Source organism: Betta splendens, chromosome 12, assembly GCF_900634795.4.
Source record: "Betta splendens chromosome 12, fBetSpl5.4, whole genome shotgun sequence".
Lineage (NCBI taxonomy): Eukaryota > Metazoa > Chordata > Actinopteri > Anabantiformes > Osphronemidae > Betta > Betta splendens.
In genome coordinates this window covers 2,272,262-2,280,104 of record NC_040892.2, presented here as the reverse complement: position 1 = coordinate 2,280,104, position 7,843 = coordinate 2,272,262, and the positions used below count along the sequence as shown (strand labels likewise).

Sequence of the window (7,843 nt, the reverse complement as noted above, 5' to 3'; positions counted from 1 at the left end):
GCCTTGGGTCATCACACAGTCTCTCTCACACACAGACTCTCCCCTCATTCGCGGCCGTACATTTCTTTTTCTGTTCCTCTCGACTCGAGACACGACGACGCACACACAGACACACACCCCTTTCCTCCCCGCAGCCATCATTTAGTGGTTTGTGTTCAGAAAGTGTTTTGGATGTGTAACACTGGAAGTGACACGAGGCGACACAGGAAGACGGAACACTGTCCAGGGGTGTGTGTGTGTGTGTGTGTGTGTGTGTGTGTGTGTGTGTGTGTGTGTGTGTGTGTGTGTGTGTGTGTGCTACAGAGGAGACAAACACCTGCAGAGCTGCTCACACCTAATAGCTCTGTCTGTACACTAACACCCACACACATTAAACTCAAGCATTTTAGACAGAGAAGCTTTTGTCGCTGCTATATTTTCTTTTAATGAGAGGACAATGGAGAAGGATATTTCTATTTCTCTCTTTACAGAGAGCCTGCAGTACTTCAGTGTGACAATACTTAATGTTGAGGGAAGCAAAGAACAGTAAGAAGAACACAGCAGAGACGATGTGCCTGGAGTTTGAAGAACTGCAGAAAAATATCATTTGCTGAGTTCAATCAAGCTGAAATGGAATCAGTGATGCACAAAACATTCAAAATATCTACAAATCATATAAGCATTGTGCAGTATACCAGTAGAACCAGTAGAACCAGTTGGAACCAGTCAAAACAAGGCACTGGCCTTTAGCTGCTCTATTGCAACCATGCTAGGAGGAAAGCGGGCTGGGTCATGCTGTTGGTCAACACGATGTGTCTGACACGAATGATCCTGTAAACAGACAAAGAGAAACTATGATTTAAATAAGAAGCGGAAACAGACACAAATACATGTCGAATGAAAATATGTATGTATCAAATGCATGAAAATAGATCTAACGTTAACATGACTGCATTAGACTAATGTGACAGTCCTTCATCACAATACGGATGGAAACATAAAACATTTAAAACCTGTTATACTGATTGGATGAATTCTATGGATAAATGTGATGTTTCCACATTGCCAGAACATATTTCTGATTAAAATGGTGTCTTTGTTTAAACTGTGTAGCTCAGACTCACGTTTAAACTAAAATCAGTGCATTTTAACCACAACATCAAATAAACACAGTTTGTTGTAGAGCATTAGATGTATTTACCATCCTGACCATCACTTAACATTACACGTGTGTGTGTGTGTGTGTGTGTGTGTGTGTGTGTGTGTGTGTGTGTGTGTGTGTGTGTGTGTGTGTGTGTGTGTGTGTGTGCGTTAAAGCTTTTAGTGGGACAGAGACCAAGTGATCTCTCTTCTCTAACTGTCAGAGAGACCTCAGCCTGTCTCTAATGGCACACACACACACACACACACACACACACACACACACACACACACACACACACACAGCGCACATCTTCAGGAGTGCAGGTCCCCCCCGGTTTACCTCCCTCCTTGCACACAACCACCCTCACACTCCTTTTATGTTCTTAAATATTGATAAGTAGCTTTGCAACATTAATATCTTAGATGGCTTACAAGAACACTTAAATAAAATCTCACTCACTCGCCCTCCCTCTCTCCCTCTCCCCACCTGCCTCTCCTCGCATGTTTCATTTGTTTTTCATTTGTTTAATGCGTTTGTCTGTTTGGGAAGCAGAAAGAGAGCAAGAGGATTAAGAGGAGTGTGTGTGTGTGTGTGTGTGTGTGTGTGTGTGTGTGTGTGTGTGTGTGTGTGTGTGTGTGTGTGTGTGTGTGTGTGTGTGTAGATACACATAATGAAAGTGCTTCTGTGTCTTTTTTGCCTTTTATAGATATTTTTACAAAAATATAATCAACTCAACTTGACTTGTCATACCCATTAATTGAATTGAGTGATTGCCAACATCTTAATGTTTTATTGTTAAAACTACAGCACCTGAAACTGACTATTAACATGTTTGATGACAAAGCTAATATTCAGTTTAACCTCAGAGCTCAGTGAAGTTTGTGCTGATTGAAAGGACAGAGTGTGAAAATGCTGCTAATTGAATTTATTTCATTCACACAACTCATAGTCACTCTGTGTGTGTGTGTGTGTGTGTGTGTGTGTGTGTGTGTGTGTGTGTGTGTGTGTGTGTGTGTGTGTGTGTGTGTGTGTGTGTGTGTGGGTGTGTCTCACAAGATTTAACGCCACTGAAGTCCTGAGAGGCTGTTAGAGAGTTTTAAAGGGATTAGAACAGGATTAGGGACCAACTGGGAGGGATTAACCCCCCCCCCCCCCGACTTTTATAGCTGCTCACAAAGCAAACACCAGACACACAATGACCAATACACACGTCTGAGGCTTCAGACAGATTTGATTCTGTGTCGCTCTCTCAACAAGTGCAGTGGAGTAAGTTCATTGTATTTACCCTCTGTAAACTCTTCAGTGCTGACACTTTAATGGATCTAACAATTATCTCAAAAACACTGATGTGAGTACACACACACACACACACACACACACACACACACACACACAAAGGCATTGCTGATCGCGTATTTACCCGAGCGCAGCCCCTTCCTTCAACAAGACAAATATTTGGCACCGAGCCGTCGCCACTTGTGTGTTTTTGCACGTGCACCCGTGCGACAGCGCGGTTTTTCTGGGTGAAGCCAAATGGAGAAGAGTGATAGGCCGACGCACCGTGAGGTTCATCAAAGTCACCGTGCACGACGGCACTCATTTTTCATTGGCTGAGGGGTCCTGCGCACCTGCAACCTGCAGCGGGCGGCCCACCTGAGAGGGAGGGGGAGGAGGGGGGAGGAGGGGGGAGGGCCGAGAGGAAGAAGGATGGCAACGGAACCGGGGTAAGAAGCAAACATGAGTCACCGGAAGAAAGCGTCAAACACGGGGGGGAGGAGGGGGGAGGACGGGAGACACTGGTGGTTGGGACACTTTGAACGACAGCGTTCTTCCTTTTACATTTCACACCCGGGCGCTCCTCGCACCGCCGGGGGGGAGGAGGCAGGGAGGAGGTGTGGAGGAGGTGTGTGCGGTGCGGGTTGTTTTGCTCAAGGGAGAAAGATGGGGAGATACATTCTGAAGATGTTATTATTATACTTTCACCTTGTTTTGGACTCAGAGAGGCTAAAAAAAGGCAAATATGCACAGATTTACACACACACACACACACACGCACGTTTCTAGGTTTCCCAGAATCAAGTAGACGTGAGTTTAAAAGTTCTTTTTTTTGTCACCATCCCAGAACTGATCACTTTCCTCCCACTGTTAATCCTGATCATCACTAATTAACAGAGTTCTGATCTGTGGCTCACGTCTCAACGATGCTGGTCCTGAGCTTCATAAACACCCATCATCATACATCTGCTCTTACCTGCACTTAATCGTGCACATGATGATCGCAGGTCACAGAACGTCGTGGACACAGTGTCCTCAGAACAAATCTTCAATCTTTAATGTTTGAAAGAAGAATGACTATAAAATAATAAACATAATGATTTCATTAATTTTCGATTGTACTACACTATAAAAGCTAACGATGGTGCAACATTGTAGCTGAACCACACAACTTGCGTGTGCATCTGTGTGTGTGTGTGTGTGTGTGCGTGTGTGTGTGTTTGTGCGTGTGCATCTGTGTGTGTGTGTGTGTGTGTGTGTGTGTGTGTGTGTGTGTGTGTGTGTGTGTGTGTGTGTGTGTGTGTGTGTGTGTGTGTGTGTGTGTGTGTGTGCATGTGTGTGTGTGTGTGTGTGTGTGTGTGCGTGCGGTGTCACCTGCAGCAGGTTGAGGTCATCATAATCATGTGATGTCCATCGTGCTGTCAACACACGTTTGATTGTACACACGCGTGGCCGTTGCCCCGGGTAATGGAGCCCGCTCTGTCTGCACGCTGTGCTGCAGCCATCACTCAGACACTGTCACACGCACGCACACATGCATGTAAAGACGCGTAAGTAGACACTGTGTGTCGGTCCAGCAGACACACATATCAGGTGTGCACTCCCGCTGCTTGGGTTCAAACACGCGCACTCTCGCTCACAACAGATGGCTCACACTGGAAATGAAGCTAATCCATCACAAACACACGCGCGGACGCGGCAGGCGTCGTCACCTTCACAGCTCACCTACTGCTGTAGCACGGTGGCATCCGTGCCTCCTGGACACTGGGGCTCCTGTGATGAATTCATGAACGCACGCACCTCCAGGTTCGCCCACGTACTGAATGCATGCGTCCATGTGCTGTATGGAAAAACATATGGAGGAGACGAAGTTTGAACTATGCAAAATGTACCAGACACTGAAACACGGCACCTCCTGTATTTTAGCTGTTCTGCTTTAAAATATGTTCTTTACTTAAAACTAAATATTAAAGGTTCAGAGGCAGAATAATAGGATGAGGAATCGTTGCTTTTGATTGAAACCTGCTACTTTCTTTCCTTCAGATGCTCCAGCTTCCAAACACAAGGACGCGGGTAAACACAGTCACTCATGGTTGGAATGGACGGGGCACCAGCTCTGCGTATAAATTAGCCACAATAGGTGTAGTGTGACTTAATGTGTCCACGAGTCTGCGGTGTTGTCGTGTTTCCTTTCTGTTGGTTTTGCGTTTTGAACAAGCCAGCTGTAATAAAGGTAATGTTAGCTTCTCCACAGCCTTCTGCTTGAGAAGGTGTTTGCATCCAGTGGAGGCCGGTTGTTATCAACCTATAGGCTGCGTGTGTCTGTTCTGTTCAGCCCTGCCGTGCGCTTTAGGACACAGTAGATACTTATTTCAGCTCTGGGACGTGATGTTAGTTTCACCTGTACCTGCTCCTCTGTAAAAAGTCGGCACACGATTCATCCAAATGCAACCGTCCTCTGCCTCCTAAAGCCCAAACACCTCCCAACAGACTCGAAGCATAAAAATCCCTGCTGTTTGCTGTTTGTTTGCATGTTTGAGAAACGCGCCGGCGGCGCCGCGCTCTGGTCGCGCGGCCGACTGAAGGCTGCAGCCGCTGTTTCATGGCTGCTGTTACTGGGGCAGTAAATTCAGGGGATGGCTCCTGTCTCTGCGCATCGATCCGCTCCGTCACCTTGAACCTCAGTATTGACACATGGGGCGTCGCTGAGCGGGGAAAAGCGGCAATTTACCCAGCCTCAATTATGACATTCATAGATGATGTCACAACAGGGGCACGAGCCTCGGAGACACACAAACAGTTCACCGAGGGATTGATTCCATTTGTTTGCACACTGTCCACTAAAAGACACACAAAAGGAAGGCTTTCAGTCCTGGAGAGCACTTAATGGCACTGGTGTGTGTGTGTGTGTGTGTGTGTGTGTGTGTGTGTGTGTGTGTGTGTGTGTGTGTGTGTGTGTGTGTGTGTGTGACAGCCCATCTAATGTCTGCTGTCCCCTTGTTCCCCAGACAGATGGTTCACTGGACCATGTCATTAGTAAAATACAGTCGGCCATTATAATGTCATATTCAATAGCACATTTTTAATAGTATGACACCATGAAGCAGCGCGTTCTGTGCTGAAGCCACCGGCTCTGCGTCCGTCTGGTAATAACGCCGCTCTAACAGAGCGGCGGGTGCCAGATGAGTAAATACGGAGCAGCAGTGGTTCTTATGGTCCCGTCGTTTGGCTGTTTGCATGTCTCAGTCGTAGGGACTGTGGCCCAGAGCTCGGCCCGTTACAATGGGGACCGGGACATTTCTTAAAGAAAACCTGAAAGGAAGTGGCCCTCATTCCCTCAACAGAGAGCAGCTCCAGGGGCTGAGATGAGTTCTAAGTTACTTGTGTCTATATGTTAGCGTATGATGTAAACTAGTGAACGCATTAATATCCTCTGCTCTGTTTATTTCTGTACGTATGCATTCATTCTAGAGGCTTCATCCCTCAGAAACCGTGTCATAGATGTTTTATTTCTATCAATAGAATGCACACGCTAACTTCTGCAGTTTCAACATTTCCAGAAATATTATTAGTTTTATTAGTACTAGTATATGAATTTTTATTATTGCCTTTATTCCGCTCATTTTAAAATAATTATGACTCTTAGTGACCCAACTTTGGCTCCTGACCTTCACATGTAGTGTGCTGCTATATTACATTACATTATAAATGGATTTCAAATTGAAGCCATATCACATGTCACATATCTGATTCAGTAAGTAGTGGCCAGGGGCCACCCAGCCATCGTTAGTACTGTATTCATAATCCACTGATGAGATCATGGAAAACTTGTGTGTATTGTGTATTTGCCCTCCCAAGATTTGCCTTGCGTGCGGTGACACTCATAAATAGACGGACACACCCGCACGCACACAGTGTGTAGTAAGAGAGATGCCCTCCCAGGGGCCTGAGAGCTCTCAGTGTTGACCATTGAGGATGTGGGTCAGAATAAGAGGGCAAAGAGAGAGGGGCTCTTAACGGCCCTCACAGATGGGCCATAGTCTCTCACACACACAGGCACACACTTTGGGAGGTCAGGGTTCACCTGGAGAAGGCCTGGTCAGAGTCCATCCATCAGTTTTATTACCGAGCTGTGTCAAAACAGAGCATGGACGAAAGAGGCAAGATGCATAAAGACTGAGATTAGACGAATGGAAGAAGAGTGAAACGATGGATTTGATTTACTAATGAGTGAAGGTGCACGTTCTAACTTTCAGTTCTTTTGCCGTGTGTGTTTGTGCATGTCTGAATGTGCACGTGTCTTTAGACTGAGGTCTCCTTGTCTTTCTCTGTGTCTCTCCCTATTTCCCACAGTTTTCCCATGGGAGTTCAGCAGACATTTTGTCCTGTCACTCCCATGTGCAGCCCCCCCCCCCCCCCCCCCCCCATCGCCTGTCCAATAATGACAGTTTAATTTGCCAGCCAATTACACCTGTGCGGTATTTAAATGAGCCAATCAGGACTCGTGACAGGATGACGAGCCACGGCCGTTAGCACTCACACACAGAGGTCGATTTAGTCTCACACTCGCTTTGTCACTCTGCTGTTACCATTTCAGGTCCGGATCAACCTGATGGTACAGCATTTAGTTCTAGGTAACTGCAGGTCAGAACTCTGCATGGACCGTGTTTGTGCTTCTGTGGGTTAGAGAAAAAAAGGATTCTTCTAAACCCTGGCGCTGAATTAAAACAATAACAGATTTGTTAATATGATTGTCATATGGACTGAGTGAGTTCAGCAATGTCATCATTTTTGGTGGAAGCTACAGTATGAATGAAGTGAATGAAAAGAAGGCCGATTAACGGGGGTCCGTCCTGATCCCCTCCTCCCATGTGTGTAAATAATGTCTAAGCATCTTATCCTGCTCATTTCTGTAATGGTGGACTTAACTAAGACTCTGTGTGTGTGTGTGTGTGTGTGTGTGTGTGTGTGTGTGTGTGTGTGTGTGTGTGTGTGTGTGTGTGTGTGTGTGTGTGTGTGTGTGTGTGTGTGTGTGTGTGACTTGATTAAACAGCCTCTCTAATCTCAGCTGCTTCCTGCTTTCGCCTCCTCCAATAAGTGTAACTACCTCCTGACTGCACTAAAACTGTAACTGTGCTTTTTTAATACAGAGTAAGTAAAAATAACCTGAATCCAATATCTTCAGATTAAATACATCTTTTACAGTCTAGCTTTGCCCTGTTGTGCTGCTTTAAGCTGCTCACACACACACACACCTACAAACACTATTCATCCAAGCACACAACTCTAAACACATACTTATAATCACAGTGCCGTAACCATACTTAAAAATATTAAATGCAGCTAGAAGGATTTCCAAATTGCACTTTTAAATATATGGCCTGACCTGCGAGGCTGCTTGGCACCTTGAAAACATTAAGTGATCAGACTCTTTAACAGCATCCA

The 7,843-nt window shown here is 45.8% G+C and overlaps 1 long non-coding RNA gene across 1 annotated transcript; it reads right to left on the bottom strand.

Moving 5' to 3' along the window:
- Window positions 1-411: 411 nt before the first annotated feature.
- LOC114867451 (uncharacterized) lies at window positions 412-3,863 on the bottom strand. The gene is made up of 4 exons (XR_003787861.3): window positions 3,773-3,863; window positions 3,375-3,475; window positions 675-810; window positions 412-569 (listed from the first exon to the last, which is right to left on the bottom strand). It is a non-coding gene; the product is annotated as an uncharacterized LOC114867451 (long non-coding RNA).
- Between the last annotated feature and the right edge of the window lie 3,980 nt (window positions 3,864-7,843).